This window comes from Synchiropus splendidus, chromosome 14 (assembly GCF_027744825.2).
Source record: "Synchiropus splendidus isolate RoL2022-P1 chromosome 14, RoL_Sspl_1.0, whole genome shotgun sequence".
In the NCBI taxonomy this organism is placed as follows: domain Eukaryota; kingdom Metazoa; phylum Chordata; class Actinopteri; order Syngnathiformes; family Callionymidae; genus Synchiropus; species Synchiropus splendidus.
Genome location: NC_071347.1, coordinates 3,379,765 through 3,399,593, shown reverse-complemented (window position 1 = coordinate 3,399,593; position 19,829 = coordinate 3,379,765). Strand labels below are relative to the sequence as shown.

General features: G+C 42.1%; 1 protein-coding gene across 2 annotated transcripts in view; it reads left to right on the top strand.

Annotated features, from left to right (window-relative positions):
- The window catches only part of LOC128770462 (alpha-1,3-mannosyl-glycoprotein 4-beta-N-acetylglucosaminyltransferase C-like), a 66,539-nt gene that overhangs the window by 18,626 nt on the left and 28,084 nt on the right, over nt 1-19,829 (top strand). For both annotated transcript variants that reach the window (XM_053884935.1, XM_053884934.1), the window contains exon 3: nt 6,778-6,843. The gene's annotated coding sequence lies outside the window, so the exon portion shown is untranslated. The remainder of the gene's footprint in view (nt 1-6,777; nt 6,844-19,829) is intronic.

The following is a 19,829-nucleotide window of genomic DNA, read 5'->3' as shown; positions in this document are numbered from 1 at the left end:
CACCACCATCATCGGGCTCATCTCAGATGGAGAGGAATATGTTTGTGGAAAAAAAAAAAAAAAAAAAATCCTTCTTTGCTACGTGCCTGTCATTAAATCTAGAACCTTCTAAATAACGATTGACCATACATCCTCCTCCTGACTGAATCAATGAAATGGTTCTTACAAGAGCAGTCTGCTGTCCTTCATCACATGGTAACCAGTTCAGCCGCTCCTCTCACACCGTCTACCATTGTGGTGTCAGAATGTCTGTAGGATGTGGAAGACAAATGAGATCCCATTGTCAGCCCGCAGGCATCCCAGCATCATCCCTCTGGGGCTGCTCCCTGGTCAGTAGTCTGTTTACTGCCGGCTAATCTAAGGAGATGGATTCTCCGAGCTGAGATCACTGCAGGATTGCGGCTGTTCTTAATGGATTTGACCCCTCAGGACACAATCCCAATCTAAGAAGGTGCTCTCACACTGATGCACTCCACTACACCATCTCCATCCATTTCAAGGACTTGCAAAACCTTAGCCTCTCTTTTTGTGCTGAGAGTGTTTTACTGCTGAACTTTTTACATTTGGACTTTAAGTGATCCTGCTGTCATTGCTTGCATCTGCTCCAACGTTTTATTGTAAGCATCATGTTTTGTTGTCATAAGCCTGAATGGTTGGTACACACTTTACATTAACTTGAAATTCAGAGGTTGAAAAATTGGGATGACAAATCCAAAATGTTACAGAGGATTTGGAACATAAATAAAACATGCATCTGTGTGAAACAACTTGTGTATAATGGATTGTCAGCTATACGTTTCTTTGTACAGAGAGCTGAGTTCAGCATCTTCACAGTTGCAGCTGTCAGAAATCTCTTCTGTCCGTTTCGCTCTGCCTCAGGATGCTGCCTGTGGAGCTTCCTGGAAGAGAATGCCCAGTGTGTGTCCATCCTTGTGTGCAGCTGTGAAATATGACATAAACATATGAAAACACAAGCCCGCGGTGGAGATATGGACTCTCGTGACATCCTGCTGGAACGCTGGCGGTTATCTCGATGTGGGCAGCCTGTCATACAAATATTAGTCTGTGAATCAATACTACTGTGGCTTTACACTTCCAGAGTTGGTAACATCAAATCAGTCAAATGTAGGTACATTGACGCTGACACACATCTTCTCCTCTCTTCTCATATTTCTAAAGAGTGCCTTGTCACAGAACAAATGTGTGGTCAAAATGTCATACTTGTTTTTTAGACTGTCTCAAAAATCAGCAGAGAATGCTTTTGTGTTTAATACTGGTTATAAATGGTCACTCAGTTGTGTTTCTGTCTAATGTGTCTTACTGTGACGGTTCCCAAAACTACTGTATAATCTATAATTTGCAGGGATGCTCCGATCGATCCTTCACCGATCGGCATGTCTGCTGTGGAGGTTCTTTCAATCTGTCATGTAAAGTTTGCATACTGCAGCACATGCATGGGAATATGCTGTGTAGGGAAGTGCGTTAAAATTACACGCCATTGAAAGTGCCAGCACTTGATGGAGCACAGTGAGTCTTCTGGGCTCATGAAAGTGAGACCGCTGGTTCCTTAGTGCAGCTGACACTTAGCAACACCCGCTGGTCTGAGTGTGACATTGATAAGAAATAAGATAAAAAGTAATTATTAATTTCACCTAGCTAGATGACCAGCCTTTCTCAGGTGTTGTTTATGCGGAAACGGAAACGACCAGATCCGTCGCCTGTTTTGGAATGCAGCGTTTTGAGAAACTTTTGAAAACATCTGGAGTGGAAACTTTCAGTAAGTCAGTGCTCTCTGTCTCGGAGTACCGCTGCAGTATGTAAATATTTCACAGACATAGTCCAGTCTAAGCTTCGCCAGCGACGTCTCACATCAAATTAAATGTTTTTCAGTTGTCCTTTTGACAGAATAGTTGCTGCATTCTGCAAGATTTTTCTATTTTTGCCACCTTGAAGAGGTACATAAAAACTGTCTGAATTAAAATGTGTCATTGTCAATCCATGTGATCGGTATCGGTGGTAATGGGGCACTCTGATCGGAGGATCCCTAATAATTTGTGTTGGTAAAAGGCCTCTCCAGAACACTAATATGACCGACTTCATCTCTGTGTGGACCGGCCCTAGGCTATTATAGGCTATTGAAATACCATGAAGAGCACCTGTGTAGCCTCAGCTGAATTAGCCTTTGAATATGCCAAGGCGGTCATTTGTACATTACTTGAACATGGATGTTTTGGGAGAATCCTGACACTGGAAACTCTGTACGCACACATTCGCCACATGATTAGAGTGCACAGAGGAAACATTTTTATTGTTTTGTTTTGAAATTGTCTTGCACATCATAATACAGGGGCTCTAGAGTTGAAGGTGTCTGCATGATGGAATTTTAGGCCACGGTGCAAAGCCCTGGTGATGTGCATCGAACTCCACTTGTCGTGACTCTTCCTCTTCCCCTTTCTATCAGTCTAATTGCACTGATCACGGAGAAAAAGTATATTGATTCACAGCTCTGGAAATGTAGCTTTCAGGCAGAGTCTCAAAAACGGGAATTGGACTTTGCTGCTTTCTCATGATTTATCCAGATCGCCTATGCTACCTTTAGAGATTACATTTTAATCAGCCAATTCCGTGGTTCCGTGATTGGACCAGTCAACTGGCACCACATTGTACTTTTACTGATCCCAGGCCAGCGGACCATGGGTTATGTCAAACTCTGGTGTTATTAAACATGGTCCTGCGATATTTTTTGTAAAAACAGTTGCATCTCGATGTATTCATTTATTAAATGTTGATATAACAGAGTTAAATTGATAAAATATCACACAGTCAAGTGTCGCAATATATGTATGTGTATTCTTGTATGTATTCTCTTTCAAAAGCTGAATTATTTTAATAGATAAGATCACTATCTGGGGAAGACTGACAAGAAAACTCGGTGAAACAATGTAAACAAAACATGTCCTTTTTGTGATGCCCAAGAAAATTAACAATTCAAACAAAATGTTGATAGTCTATCATCATTTTATCACAGTGGTACAACCCACAAGTGAAAGACGCTTCATCAAGCGAGACATTGTGTTTTGTCATGTCACTGTAAAAGATCTGATGAGAATAAAGATATGTTTTCATGAGACCGTGATGGCGAATTTATTACCTCAATTTTCTCAGTGGTCGGTACTATATGATCCATTTTATCACCGAGCCTTGAGTGTTTAAGTCTCCATCATATTTAGGAGGTAAAACCAATTGGACAATATTTCCACACAGGACGCATCATCAATTTTGTTGGGTATTTCATCTTTTCCTTTTACAGGTTCATGTTGTATATTGGTTTAAATGCATATTTGGTTGCAAGCCAACTTCAACTGGATAATTTACTGTAACTTTCCTACTTTGCTCTTGGTCCGGCTTCAATGATTTGCTGATCTTGAACTGACCGAGTACATAATGACTCCAGATTTATTTATTTTTTTCATACACGTCATCGTCATTAACTACCACTCTCAGGTTTCCAACGTCTGTGCTGCAATTATTGATTATAATCATGCATTTTTCATGTAACTGGCCGTCTGTTGCGTGTCTTGTGCTGAGTTTTCATCGGTGGTTGTTAGTTATTCCCTTCATATTTGATGAGTTGACATATAAAGAGTTGTCTGAGGAAGCAGACTAAACATTAGCTTGAAAAATCAGTGCTGACTTCAGTGTATTATTGATGGAATAAAGAATTTATCAGTCAGACTTAAATATAATATACTTTTATCTGTGGTTGAAGGTTCTAATCTTTGCTGTTCAATTAGAGATTAGATATTAATTTTCATTCATCTGACAGGATCTTTGGGGTTCAAAGTAGTGCTGCACATGTTGAACTGGCAAGAACAGAAAACACAGTGAAGTGTGACCCCACTGATAGCTGTGCCAGCATAAAAGTTGCTGAGTGAGGGATTTACGTTGAGCTAGTCTTTACCATTGCTTTCAAATGAAATAAAAAAAATTTCTTACAGAAAAATCCTGGATCAATGGACTTCAATATGAAAATTCAACCTATGCAATGATGACACTGACTTGCAGCCAACTGATGGACTATTGATGATGGACTATGATGGACTACTAACATGGACTATTGTGGAAGGACAAGATAAATAAAAAAAAAAGGAATGAATTAGCATTTTAGTTAATGAAAAGTTTATTTCACACTGACATTTCGGACGTCACTTTCTATCTTCTTCTTTTGTATATTCATATACTGTTCCCTCACACGTGTAAGAAGTACACCAGGTAATAAAAATATAAAATAAAATAACAACGACAAAAAAGAGTCCTGTCAAAAGTTTATTTAAATTCCAACTACAATCACATGGTATCTGTCTTTTATTTCATGTCAGTATGACAGGGACAAAAGTGCGTATGCAAATCCATGACATATGCTTTTGACTAAATGTCTCTTCATGGGACATGTGAAGGAACATTTAACAGTTAATCATAAAAGTGAGCTGAGTGCTAATGTCCATTGAGCAAAGCTGCATGAAGTTACATTTTCCAGCACTTTCAACTAGCTATTCAGCAAGCCATGCCACTCTCAGTTCACCATTTTTTGGGAGGAAGTTTTGTGTGAGTGTGTCCTCTTGTGCTGTTTAGTCGCAGGAATACAAAGTAGGAAGAGTTGTCCCACTTGTGCCCTACTTTATTATTGATTATTATTGAATGAGGAAGGAAAGCTGAGGTGGAAGATGCCAAGAGACAAAGAGAACCCACATGCCAACCAGTGGACCTCTTCCAACGAGACAGGCTTTTTGCGGCACCCATGTAATCACCCAAAATCCTGTGCAGTCCCCCTGAGTTGCAACTAACCAACACTCACCACCAGCGATGGATGTAGAGAGACGCCTTTGAGGCAAAGTAGGTTGATGATTATTTTCAGGGTTTAGGGCTGCAACTGAGAAATAATCATTTATATAACATTAACAATAGTCAACTTGTCATCGACTTCCATAGTGATCTTTGACTAGTAGGCAAATGTTCGGCATCTTCACCTCAACAAACTTGTTGCATGACAACATGAGGCATCATCCTGGTGTGACCACTTGCTGTGGTTGTGTAGGAAGATGCTGGCCCCATAATACCGTATTTTCCAGACGATAAGCCGCTACTTTGTTCTCGCGGTCTGATATATATATTGATTTTTACAGGGATATTCCAATCAATCGGCCACCGATTATGAAAGGCTGAACTCGTTGTGATCTGTGAATGCCGACCACTGCCTGTCATTGCCGGTCACAAAATCCGATCATATGTGACAGCAGCCGTTCTGATGAGGCACCGCTCGGCACTCGCTTGGCAACGGCGTGTCTAATGCGGAAGCTTTTTTCAGTCTGTCATTTCAAGTTTGCATCCTGCAGCACATGCACGTTAAAAGGCGTCAACGCCACGAATTCAATACGATATTTAAAACACCAGCACTTGACGGAGCACAGTGAGCTTTCTGGTGCTCATGAAAGTGAAACTGCAGGAACTAGCAGTCACTCGCGGACACTCGCCGCTCTGAGCGTGACGTTCAGAACGCGAAGCATGTTGCCCGAGAAATAATCATTAATTTAACCGCACCAGATGAGCAGCCTTTCTCAGGTGTCGTTTTAAGACGAATCAACCGCGGCCGAATCCGCTGCAGTCTTATGTGTGTGTCAGATGCAGCGTTCGCGGTCCACCACCTGAATCTCAAACGTTTGCGACCGTCCAGAGTGAGAACTTTCATGAAAGAGGTTGAAGACAGCTGCTTCAGCTGAGTGCTCCTGTCTCTCGGAGCATCCCGAGTTTTTACAGTCTAATGAGCACGCTCTTTGCTGGCAAATATATTGAGCTTCGTCACATCAAACCGATGACATCACGGGCGTTTTATTTACCTTTAAAGCATTCAAATTGCGCTGTTTTCGCCTGCGTGTCCGCAGCTCTGCTAACAGAGACGATCTACCGGAGAGTGAAAACAGCGCTTACTGAACACTTTAAATGTAAATAAGATGTGAGGAGTTCATGACTGGAGTTCAGAACATTGGCAAGATTGTTTCATGAGTCAGTCTCGACACTGGACCCCATTTTCAAAACTAGTACTAGAGGATCGCTAGAAGTGATTCTCATGCATTTTCTGTGGTGCAGACAGCAACAGTGCACCCGCGGCTTATAGACTGGTGCGGCTTATGTATGAAAAAGATCCATTTTCCTTCTTAGATTTGGTGGATGCGGCTAATATTCCGGTGCACTCTGTAGTCCGGAAAATACGGTAGTAGCCTTCTGCGTGATGGTCTTTGTGCGATTGCTAGTGGTTTCAGTGTCCGTCATCTGTGATTTCATTTCCCAGTAAAGTGCGGTTAAAGTTCAGTAACATCACCACTGCAACTCAACCAAGTGAGTTTCAGATATTTTAGCTTCACCTTTAATCACCTTCATTATCTGCTCTCTCTTTCGGTCTGGGTTCCGGTAACTGTAGTCTCACAGAGTAAGAGGTTCATATATCTCCTGAGTATTTATCATTCTAGAATATAGGACTATCTGTCTTACTGAACACTTTCCAGCCTTCAGAATTACAAACAATCTGAAGGCAGAGGATTAATGAAGGGATTTACACAAAATTATGTGTTTACACTACAGTCAGGGAAAATCAATCCTGGCCACCCATTTACCTTCATCATTTGAGCCTCTGCTCTCAGAAACCGTGCAGTTGTGTTTGTCACTTGTGGGTGTGTGTTCAAGCAATTAATTGCTGCCTTTTCTATTTTCTTTTCATTTTAGCCTGGGAGACCCCTGACACTGGCATGTGCCTCCTACCACAGTCCATGTGGATACAGACAAGCGAAAGTAAGTGTTATCGGTTGGATTGCACCACAAGTGGTCCTCTATTTTTTCTTTACTGCTTCACACTGAAGCTTCTTCAACTATAAAAGTTGCTTGTAGTCTTCTGTGATTCACAAATCTCCCCAAATTGATGAAGACAATTTAATTCAGTAAAAGTAGTTCCTCAAAGAGCATCTTCTTGGGAGGGTTCACGGCAGAAAATTAAAGGAAGACCACTGATTTATCAGAAACGGTCAGCAGTCGGAGCGTCCCCATGGAAGCACAGCCTTGACATCACACACATGCTCCAACTTCAATTTGGATCCCACCCACCACTTCAGCGAAATAAGAAGATGCTGCTCACTTTAATCTACAGCTCTCCAGAGTCTGCCCAATTGTGTTGGACCTACTCCCTTTGTCAGAGATATTTTTTACATACTCTACACCATCCATACATTCCATACATGGTGGTGGTGTGTCAGGGGTGTGTATTAGCAGGGATCTGGTTACCCTCTATATATATATATATATATATCTATATATATATATATATATATGATGTACTGCCATTTTTTAAAACATATGCTTTTTATATCATGTTCATATATATATATATATATATATATATATATTATTTTTTAACTATTTTTTTTTGTATTCATATCTAGATGGCAAATATATCCCTCCATACCTGTGTCAATGCACAGGCATGTTCCAAAGTTGTGTCATCCTCTTGCTTCACGTTAGTATTTTGCTGTGATGTGGCACATTGTACAAACAGCTTCGGTTTTGTCATTGTCTTGGAGATACTCATTGAGTCCTCTGGAATGTATTTTTGTTTTTACCACCAAATGTGATCAATTCACCATCACCATTTAAATACATGTTTAATGGTCATCTGGTTGGGATGATCATCAATTTAGAAATAAATACATTTCACCTTCACCTTCACCTTCTTCTACCGCTTATCCGGGGTCGGGTCGCGGAGGCAGCATTCGGAGCAGGGAAGCCCAAACTTCCCGGTCCGCACAAACCTCCTCCAGCTCCTCCCGGGGGATCCCGAGGCGTTCCCAGGCCAGACCGGAGACATAATCTCTCCAGCGAGTCCTGGGTCTTCCCCGGGGTCTCCTCCCGGTAGGACATACCCGGAACACCTCCCCAGGGAGGCGTCCAGGGGGCATCCGGATCAGATGCCCGAGCCACCTCAACTGGTTCCTCTCGATGTGGAGGAGCAGCAGCTCCACCCCAGCTCCTCGGATAACTGAACTCCTCACCCTATCTCTAAGGGTGCGCCCAGCCACCCTGCGGAGGAAACTCATCTCAGCCGCTTGTATCCGCGATCTCATCCTTTCGGTTACTACCCAAAGCTCGTGACCATAGCTGAGGGTGGGAACGTAGATCGATCGGTAAATCGAGAGCTTCCGATGAGGCCAGCAGAACAACATCATCGATGAAATTCTGTGGTTCCCGAACCGGATCCCCTCCGACCCCTGGCTACACCTAGAAATTCTGTCCATAAAAGTGATGAACAGAACCGGTGACAAAGGGCAGCCCTGACGGAGGCCAACATGCACTGGGAACAGGTCTGATTTACTGCCGGCAATGCGAACCATGCTCCTGCTCCGGTCATACAGGGACCAGACAGCCCCTAGCAGAGGGCCCCGTACCCCATATTCCCGGAGCACCCCCCACAGGACATTGCGAGGGACACGGTCGAACGCCTTCTCCAAATCCACAAAGCACATGTGGATGGGCGAACTCCCATGAACCCTCGAGCACCCGATGGAGGGTATAGAGCTGGTCCAGTGTTCCACGACCGGGACGAAAACCACACTGTTCCTCCTGGATCTGAGGTTCGACTATTGGCCGAAGTCTCCTCTCTAGTACCCTGGGATAGACCTTTCCAGGGAGGCTGAGGAGTGTGATCCCCCTGTAGTTGGAACACACCCTCCGGTCCCCCTTCTTGAACAGGGGGAGCACCACCCCGGTCTGCCAATCCAGAGGCACTTTCCCCGACTGCCACGCGATGTTGCAGAGACATGTCAGCCACGACAGCCCTACAACATCCAGGGATTTCAGATACTCAGGACGGATCTCGTCCACCCCCGGGGCCCTACCACTGAGGGAGCTTACGAACAACCTCGGTGACTTCGGCCCGGGTGATGAGAGAGTCATCTGAGTCCTCAGTCCCCGCTTCCTGAATGGAAGACGTGACGGCGGGATTGAGGAGACCCTCGAAGTATTCTTTTCACCGCCCAACAACATCACCAGTCGAGGTCAGCAGTCTCCCCCCCCCCGCACTGTAAACAGTACTGGTGAGGCACTGCTTCCCCCTTCTGAGGCGACGGACGGTTTGCCAGAATTTCTTTGAGGCTGACCAATTGTCCTCCTCCATGGCCTCCCGAACTCCTCCCAGACCCGAGTTTTTGCCTCCAAGACTGCACGGGAAGCGGCACGCTTGACCTGCCGGTACACGTCTGCTGCCTCAGGAGTCCCACAGGCCATCAAGACCCGATAGGACTCCTTCTTCAGCCTGACGGCATCCCTTACTTTCGGTGTCCACCGGGTTCGGGGATTGCCGCCACAACAGGCACCGGAGACCTTACGACCGCAACTACGTGCAGCCGCACTGACAATGGAGGAGGAGAACATGGCCCACTCAGACTCCATGTCACCTACCTCCCTCGGGATCTGGGAGAAACTCTCCCGGAGGTGGGAGTTAAAGACGCCACTGACAGCGGGTTCCGCCAGGCGTTCCCAGCAGACCCTCACAATACGTTTGGGCCTGCCCGGTCTGACCGGCTTCCTCCCCTGCCAGCGGATCACACTCACCACCAGGTGGTGATCGGTTGACAGCTCTGCCCCTCTTTTCACGCAAGTGTCCGAGACACGTGGCCGAAGGTCAAAAATACATTTGAAAAAAGAAAAATGATTTCTGACAAGACTGATGTCACCTCTACTCTGTAAGATAAACCTTTTTTTATCTGATGAAAAAATGATGATAACAATGGTGGTGTTAAAACACCTTTATCGTGGTTGACATGGCCCCATTTGCTGTTGATCCAAGATATTTTAGTCTTGTGTGTGTGTGTGTGTGTGCCACACTCACTGTCATCCGTTTCACTCCAGCATCTGGGTTTAATGGCTCGTTGTGATGCTGTAAAGCCACAGCTGCTCTGCCTGTTAGGACAATAAATTACTCCAATTAGAAGGCGGAACAAAAGAGTGACAGTGCAGGCCGTCGGAGTGACAGAATGAGGTTTCTCACTGACATGAATCTGCACCAAAACACCTGCTTCATCATCTCTGTGCCCAAAACAGAGTTTCAGTCCATTGAGTTAATACCCCAAGAAAAGATTGTTGTGCATGGATCACGTCTCTGTGCACATCAGCTCGGAGGGTATAAATGAGCTGAAGAAAAGTGGATTGGCTGGATGTTGTGTTGTGTAATTACTGGCTGGATGATGAATTGGTGTTTGGATGATGAGTTGTGGATACATCCAGGTTTTCTGGCAGTCGGCCGCCATATTGATAGGAGTTGTAATGAAGGCAATAATGAGGGGAGGTTTAGGAGGATGTTGAATGGAGGAACAAAAGCGACATCTGTGCTTCTTTAGAGTCGGAGAATAATTGAAGCTATTTTTCATTTTCCTCTGAGAGTTTGTCCTCGCTGTCTAATCCCCTGAAAGATGAGTCACATTTATTTATGTGCTTCTTCATTGTTGAGCAACGTTAATGCCCAGGTGGTCTACCAGGAGGAATGCATGACTTCCTGGTCTTTTTCTTCACAAAGATAATCACTTTTTGCTAAAACACTTGTGTGTCCCAAAGAATATATATATATATATACAGTGGGACCTCGGTTCTCGACCACAATCCGTTGCAGACGGCTGTTTGAGAAGCAATGTGTTCGAAATCTGAATCGATTTTCCCCATTACAATGAATGGGAAAAGAAATAATGCGTTCCAAGCCTTAAAATAGGCTTTTGTAGGAGTGAATGTAGAGTGTCTGCTGCAGGTGCGCTGTTCCTCTATGTGTGTGGCTGCTGCATGTGGGAGGGGTTGCTGAGTGAGTGAGGTCTCTCCAGAAGTGAAGAGGTGCCCGGTGCGTGTCCAGCGTGTCCAGCTCTGAATGTGCAGTTTGGCTGTGACAAAATCATAAACCAAGTAACGCTCTGTCCAAGACTTGCCTCATCCCTGTACCAGCTCCAGCCGACGACAGGACATCAAACCCTGGAGTGTGTGCTCCAGCCTCAGAGGTGTGGAGAGCGAGCACCTCCCCTGTGACACTCTACCACGGTCCAGTGCGGAGACAGGAAAGGTTTTACACCTCAATATGAAGAAAAAACAGTCAGTAAATGTAGCTAACGGATCACGTCTGCATACAGAGGCTGCGTTGTACACAATAACAAAGTGCATCGTCGGTCAGCTGATCGGTCCGCGCACGTTATGTTTTTTTGGGGGGGGGCGTTCGAGTTCTGGATTTTCGTTTGAAATCCGAAGCAAAAACATTTTTTTTCAAAGTCTGATTTGTTCGAATTCCGGGACGTTCGAAAACCGAGGTACCACTGTTTATATTTTATTTTATTTTTTCAGTGGTCACAAAATAACTGGCACATTAGCTGGCCTTCCACCATCCTTCATCTTGTGCAACAAATTTCATATTTTGCTTCTATGTGATTTAATAAAATAAAGACTAAGACTAATATAATTATTTAATTTCATTATCATGTGTGTAAATTGCGTTTAATTCAAGAAAAAGCTCAATAATGACAGTAGTATTTACACAGACTCCAATTTTGTCTGATGATCTGCACTACCCGTGCTAACCCCTGCTTACATTATCCTCTTAGGTTCTCCTGGCCGCATATGGGAAGATTACATTTTTGCCTTTCAGTGGCATGGTATTTAGGTATTTTTGGTAGAATGCTGGTCTATTAGCAACATTCAGGGTCACTGCCAACATCTGAGCCATCCAATTCAAATTCAGTTCAAATTCAGTTATTCTAAAAATCATTAGTTTTCTTGCTTCAAATAATACATTCATTACAAAATTATGAAAATATATTGTGGCGCTGACTTTCAATAATAATAATAATAATAATATCAATGAGAACGAAACTTTTTGTTGTGCACCTTAACCCACCCATGAATGATATACAGTCTTCTGTCTGAAGATGGTACATTTAAATATGCTGCGATTCATTTATGCCACATTTATTTTGTGGATTACTACACATTCAGTGAAATATGTGTTGGCAGATTCGAAAAAGAGCGTATTTGTTGCCTGGTCTCAGGAGTTAGTGGGTCGAAAAGGGGCAGCAAAAGAGCTAACGTTCTGTCATGACATGACTGTTGTGGGAACTGCACCCAAGACCTGTGTTTGCAGAGGATTTCCAGTATGGTACTTGCATCATCACAACATTCGGTTAAAGCCATGTTGTTTCGATGCTAAAAGTCCTTCATCCAATAATTGAAAAGCCAGTTCATCGGCCATTTGCAGCAGGTTTTTGGTGGCCGAATTCTGGTGCATCCCTATAAAGAACAAAATAAACGAGTTATGTTGTAATAGAGCACTACGTTTAGATTTAAAAGCTGTACTGTAAGGGACATGTCCCTTCCGTAGCATTGTGGGGGAAGAAACGCTGAAAGAGATTCATGCAAGGATTTGGTACAAAAATCTATTGGGTAGGAACATTGAAGAGTTGGACTTATTTTCCCAATTACTAGAATGTGAGTTCATGCTCTGACACGACTGACCTCTCTTCCAAAAAATCCGGTTGTTGCTGAAAGAGTTTTCTCGCCAATTGTGACAGAAGCTTCATGGTAGGAAAATCTGCACTATTGAGACAGTTGGTGTTATCGATATGTTGTAATACATAATAAGCTGCGGCATGAAGATAAGAAAAGATATTGTCTCAAGGTTTAGACTGATAATGCTGAGACAGAGGACAGACCTATCAGTTTTCATGATGATGGTGGTGATGATTATGATGCATTTTGAATGTCTTATTATAAGATGGTGTAGAAGGGTGTCCTCTGGGTTCATTGTCTTGATGCCAGAGAGATGGCAGAAAGCGTAATGTGTATTTTGATGGATGGAAACCCCCCGATGTGTGTTCACGGACCATCGTCTAGAGCCAATTACCCTTCCCCAGTGTGAGGGCTTGTTGTTCCATCATATGATGCTGACATTTAATATTCCTTGTCTCCCTTTCCTCACTGTGTGTGGAAAGATATGCCTTATTTAGGTGAGTAGTCACAAGGTTTAGATGAAAAATGAACATTAATTTGTCAATATATTTCCTGCAGCGCTTTATACTGTAGTAATGGTGGACGTCCTGACAACACCTGACAACGCCCAGTGGCTTGATGCGCAGATTCCGACCCTGGTATCGGGTATGACATGATGCAGCCTCTTTAAGTGGGATAGGTCATCGTGAATAACTGCAGATCCGGGAGTCAATCCTCGCGTTTAAATTCTGTTTCGTGCTGACGGCCACCCGAAGCTGAGCGGGACAGCTCTTCTCCACTCGCTCACGGGAGGAAGGCTGGATCTCGAGTTACCTGATGCATTTAAAAAGACCAGTAATTGAGGATGCGATCGCTCTATATATATATATATATATATATATATATATATATATATATATATATATATATATATATATATATATATATATATATATATATATATATATAATAGATCAGTTAACCCACATATATTTGGGCTCACCATACAGCCGTGGTTCACAGACTCTCATGAATGAATGGATGTCCGCAGCAGCTGGATCTATTTAAATCTCAACTTGAGAGTTTCTTGTGCCAAAAGAACAATTAAAACCACGATCATGAACTAAAGTCATCCACAGTTGAATGGCCAGGTGCCGTGCTTCGGTTCTGGTTTCCTACAGTGCGGACATGCAGCACATACTGGGATTTCGCTCTTGCTCTCACAATCAAATGCAAATAACATCAACACATTGTGTTTTCTTATGTAATTTCTCTGGATTCATGTTACTTTTCACAGATAGAGTTCCTGTCTGTAATTTCCGCTACACTCCTACTTGAAGCGGTGCTGCATGTTACTCCACTAGAAATAGAATCCCTGCCGGTTTGAAGCGCTGCAGCAGCAGTGCAGTAGAGAGCAGTAACATGGGCAACGTTTGGTAAACACGCTGTTTAAAGGAATATCGACTTGTATTTCTGCATGAAGTCAAATCATGAGCGGCGTTATCCAGCAGCATGGAAAGATGGTTAATACTTTAACACTGGTGTCAGATCGGTATCTGACATGTACACACACACACACACACACACACACACTCACGTAAAGTACTTGAAGCACACTACTACACACACTAAATAGTTTCAATCTGTCTTCAGTATTTATTTATACTTCACCAGTATAAAACAGAAAAACCTCTGTTATAGAATATATCGCTTTACAAAGAAACAATATTTTGTTGCTCATATTCTCATTGCCACTTTTAAAGAACCAAAGTAAAAAGAACAAAATGCCATTCTGGACATTACTGATGTCCGGCACAGGACACACTAACAGTATCCTGAGCTCATCTCTCGTTACAATGAGCATCAATAGCAGTAGAGTAACACACATCCGAAGGTATCGTGGAAAAGTTGAGAAATACGCTCAACAGAGAAGGCATTCACAACAAGTTTACTATTTAGAGGTTTTTAGTTCGTTAGTTATTTCGAAGTTATTTTCAAGCCTGATTCTAAGAACGTCAACTGTACACATACCTATATGTCAAAGGTGCAGCAAACTGGACTCAAGTGCTCCACTCACACAGAAGGTCAAGGTCTGACACGTCTTTTATTCCAGGCGAGGTTCGGTATGCACCATAAGACAAGGCACTAGACACAAGATTCACTTAAACTAAATACACAAAAGAGGAGATATGGATAAGGTTTATCAAGATTTAAGTTTCAGAAATAACAAAATGTAATAATGAAGTAGGTGAGACACACATTTGGATTCACGTAAAAACAACATGACTATATCATTCTGGTTCGTGTAAATCCTCACAATATTTATCACAAAATGATGAACGACTACATTTCTATTCATGTACATCTCTGTCTTGGTTCCATATTGACAAAGTGACAGAGTGGAGCAGCAAATCTGTGTCTGTGTTGGCACGGAAACCTCTGCCCAGAGGGCTTATCAGGCTGAGGAAATATTGACCACCCACATTCTGGTGACCTTATTGCTATTGCTCACTTGTGCTATACAGACAGCAGCCAAGAACAGCATGCATAAATCCATGGCTATCATGTTTGAGCAGTCACCTGGTAACTTCTTTTTGGTGGTTTTTTTTTTTTTATGAATACCAAACAATGAAGCTCTCAATTTCTCATTTAGAAGGTGAGAAATACAAAGAGATGTGTCCATAATCCTTACTCTATTCATTGAATTCATTTAATAGTTTAATTTAATAGTATTTGGATAATTTAATGACATTTGGTGTTTTTCTAATTCCACCAATGTAATGTGCCAGAAGAACCCACAGTAATGGTGAGGTTTCTTTGGTAAACATTATATCATCTTAAGTAAATGTTCATATTTTGTTTTAATGAAGCAGCTCCAGGACTGTGCATCGATCCTTGTTCATCAGCAGCCATCATCATCCGCCGTTATTGCTTTCCCACTCCAATGCGGAGCTCAATTTTTAATCACTTATTAGTAGGATAAATGCTCCACGCACACACAGTAGTAATGGAGGAGAATATCTGTACATTTCAGTAGGAAATGTGGCGCATCATAAAGAGGTTTGATCAGCCAGGAAATGCAGCTTTTCACATCATTTAATTTAAAATGTTTTCACAGTGCAACCTCCCAATCTATATATGTTAGCATTCACCCAAAATTAGCTGGAAGTACCATTTCAAGCAGGCCATTTCACTGCAGCTGCCAATACTACTACTACTACTACGGATTAGGGCTGTATCAATACACTAATCTCATGATACAGTCACTGATACGATTCACAAAATTTTCAATTTCGTTTTCTAAAAGATTTTAAGGGAGGCTTTTTTATTGTTTGTTATTTATTTGTTTTAAAAGGTGCAATGTTTTCTATTCCGTGTTCATTCAAGTATTATCATTATTTAGTAGGTTTGTGTAAATAATAGATAAGTGAATGTAGGTTATAAATTATTTAAATTTGATTCAAATAGCTGTTGTGAATCATTTGATAGCCATTGTTATGTGGAAATTATACTTTAGGGATTCATATTCAACTCAGTACCACCCGGCAGAACTAGACAATGCGTGGCGCATTTATCCTGCAAGTAAGCGATTAATTATAAGGTTAAATTGCGCGATGTGTGAATGTTGGTGGGTTGTGTAAATGTGGTCTATTCTCCTCTACAAGATAAGAGCACGGGATGCCCAAACTTCTTCAGCTGGCGAGATACTTACAGTGTGAACATACCACAATCACCAACTGAGGATAGAAATGCATTCATGAATACAGGTTCAGAAAAAGAGGTTACAGTTTGGCAGTTGACGTGCAATCCGCAAAGCATCGTCAAAATCCTGAAAAATACTGAATTTTTTTTTTTTTCTAGTAGTAAAGCAAAAGAGGTATAGGCTAAATATTTCTTGACAAAACTATTTCAAAACTGGAGGTTGCAGTTGTGTGACTGCATGAGTCCATATGACATCATTTAAATTTGTTCACTTGTCTATTAGACGCAGTTGTTACCAGCTATTTCTGTGTTCCAACTTAAAAATGTGATTTGTAAATGGGATGTCTGTGATGTCATTGGTCTGAAGCGACGAGGCTCAACATGCAGGACCATAAAAAATCATATTATTGGTGATTGGTTGACTGGAAGCATGTTTATTTCAAGCCACCGTAACTGAATTTTTTGTTGAGAGTGAGAATGGCACCGCATATTGTGATAGCTGTTAGCATATTGTGATAGCTGACAGCTGTCCTCGTCTGAGTTGCTGCATGCAAGTGAGGGAGAATTTATTCAGCTTGTCATAATCGTTTGTCACGTAAAATGTGATGCATAAGCAGCGTCGCAGTATTATGCGATCGTCCAGTAGCTTGTGATCAACATATCGCGTGCTCCTGGGATTGAAGATTTATTTTAGCAGAATGTGCTCCAATTCTGCAGTGGGCAACAATTTTGAATGAGCCTTTTGAATGCCTCTTTGAGAGGAATGACTCTTCATGATCTGGCTCCCGTCAAAGACGTGATTCCAATTTTTCATCCTGACCAGTAAGATACCCTACAGTTGCGGGTCTACATAAAGCGTGTTGTTGCATGAATCATTCTGTGACATCTGTGTGCAGAATCGTCAATATTCTCCATTTAATAGGATGGAAATCACTCACTGGCAACATATTGGGGAAAAATACATCTTGCTCCAGTTCTGATGGAAATGACTTGGAATTATTTTCCACACCTTTCTTGAGGTTATGTCGTTTTCACAGATAAGACGGAACGGAATAGTTCAACAAAAAAGTAAAAAAGAAAAAGGGTGTTATCAGCACATTAGTGATCAACACGAGATAGGTACAAAAGTCTCTGAAAAGGTGATGGCATCCTTCTGACGCCTAGTTGGTTTTATTTTCAATCTGAAAACCCACTCATCTTTTTGTATTCTGAGGTGTTCTGGTAGTTGCAAAGGGAGAAGATCTTTCAGGATCTCCCTCAATCCCCCATGAAGATTGTGAACCTCTAGTAACATTTCACCCTAATGTCAGCTGAGATATGAAACAGAAAGAGTGGGAAAAGATGATGAGCTTCATGAAGATCTGTTATCAGTTGGCCGTTATTGAAAAAGAATATTGGCAGGTGGAGCATAGACTCTGCCAAAGCCCTGTCTTCATGCCAAGATTCAGAATCTCTGTGTTAAACCAGTCCAGAAGGGAACGGCTGCACGAATATTTATACATGCTTGTGGGTAGAGAGGTGTGAGCGCAACGTCTCAAAGATCTGGCACTCTGAAAATGTCAACAGAAACAGGCAAACATGAGAAGAGCGCTGAAAGTGATCTGTTGTCTCAGAAGTGTGGGTTTGGTAGTGAAGATGGCAGATGGTGGAGTCCGTTGAAGATGGCGAGAAACGAAAGCATGTAGCAATGTTGCAACACTTGCATCTGCTGTTTTAACTGATACACCTGAGAATTCACACAGCTGCCTTGAATGTATTGTTTCAAGGAACATTCTGCTTTGTCTTTAGATAATGATTTTGGATTAGCTTTTTTAAAGTCAGTAATGATGTCTCATGATAAATAAAGCTGTGGCATTTCAATGGTATTTTATAGATTGTCTAGTGTTAGTGGTATTCTAAAACTTCTGATTCAGCAAGTTTTTATCGTCTTTAGTGGAGATAACCTTTTGAGATTTGTATGGCAAATATGAAGGCAAGTGAGCATCTCATCTGAGTCATATGTCCTTTATCACCTCTATCAGCTAAAGACATTATGGAGAATTACTCTGACATTCTGGCTCACCAGCGGAGGGGAGAACCTTGAGTAGGTCACAGAATTGCTGCATCTCTCTCAATAAAGAGGCAGAAATATCTTTCTGGGTTTTCCCGTCCCCCTGCGAAGACAAAATCGTAGGGGTGATCCCTGTCTTTTATCGGGAGAGGAGGTGTTCAGGAAGAAGGCCATCACCTTCCAACCTCTTTGGTCCTCCAACTCTGAGATCCTGCTTTGAGGGATCGGCTCATTGATTTGGTTAAAAAAATGCAGTATGGTTGCTTCAGGCCACCTTGAAATCATGTTGGAAAGACATGAGATTTCATTATGTTCATACCTGTTTTCGGTCACATGAAACTGACACGTATTACAAAGGTTCATGCCAAGAATAAATGCCGTCCCACTAACCACATGAGTCCCTTTTTTTTTCATTTTGTCAACTGCCGAAACTGGTGTTCTGTGACTATGCCGACCAGTACAGCAACAATCCAGTATGACAGTTGGTAAGAGTCAGGCTTTTAAACAGGGTGTGTCTTGCATGTGCCCCACACTGCAAAACGTGAAAAAATGGACGCCTCCTTTTCTCAGCAGGACGCCATAAATTTCCGATTATTAGTGCCTGTATAATTCCCTATTCGTAGTGTCATCACACTGGTTTCCATGAAAAGGGTGTTTCCACCCGATAATTTTGCAGAATTTGATCGAAAGTCACAGATTCTCAACCCTTCTTGGCGCCATAGCTTGGCCACCACATTTGTCATCCACATCTCGTGAGTCACGACACACGCGGCAGCGGAAGCGTGCAGTTATTGATGGGATGTCTGGCGCTGATAGCAGGAGGAAACCGCAGATAAGTTCCAAACTTTAAACAATCGTTCACCAAACTAACTCATAGCTTTTTAATCGGAGGAGTATTTTGGCGTTTTTTTGGGGGGTGACCTGGGGGTAAGCGAGGGGCACACAGAAAATCTTTTTTTTTTTTCTACTTATCCAATCAAGCAGCCTGCTTTTATATACATATTCTATTTATATTATACTTATTCTTTTTGAATGAATGAATGTTTAAAGGTGTGAAAGTTTAGAAAACCTTCACTGATACAAAGCTGTTGCAACTGGATGCTTAAATATGAAAAAACATTATCAAAGCTGTAGAGGCTTAGCTTGTAGTAGTGAAAGAGTCATTATTCATTAGTATTGTTTTTGTTTTTTTGTTTTTTTATTAGTCAGGGTCAGCGAATTCCATCTGAGAGTGAGACTGAAAGTGTTACTGTGGCAATAGCCACTGAGTTAATCTCTGTTCAATCAATTGTTAATGGACTCAAATGTATGTTTTTATAATTTTTATTTGTATTTTTTTTATTTTTGGGGGTGCTAGGGACACCCTGTTTCTAAATCCTAGCCAAAAGTCTGGTGAGAACACTCCATCTAAGTATGTAGTCTGTGGAGATTGCATTGTAATTTTAAGACTTTAATGAACTGTAAAATACAATCAATTTCATAATTGTTAGCCAGTTAGATAATGTTCCAGACAACGTCCATGTCG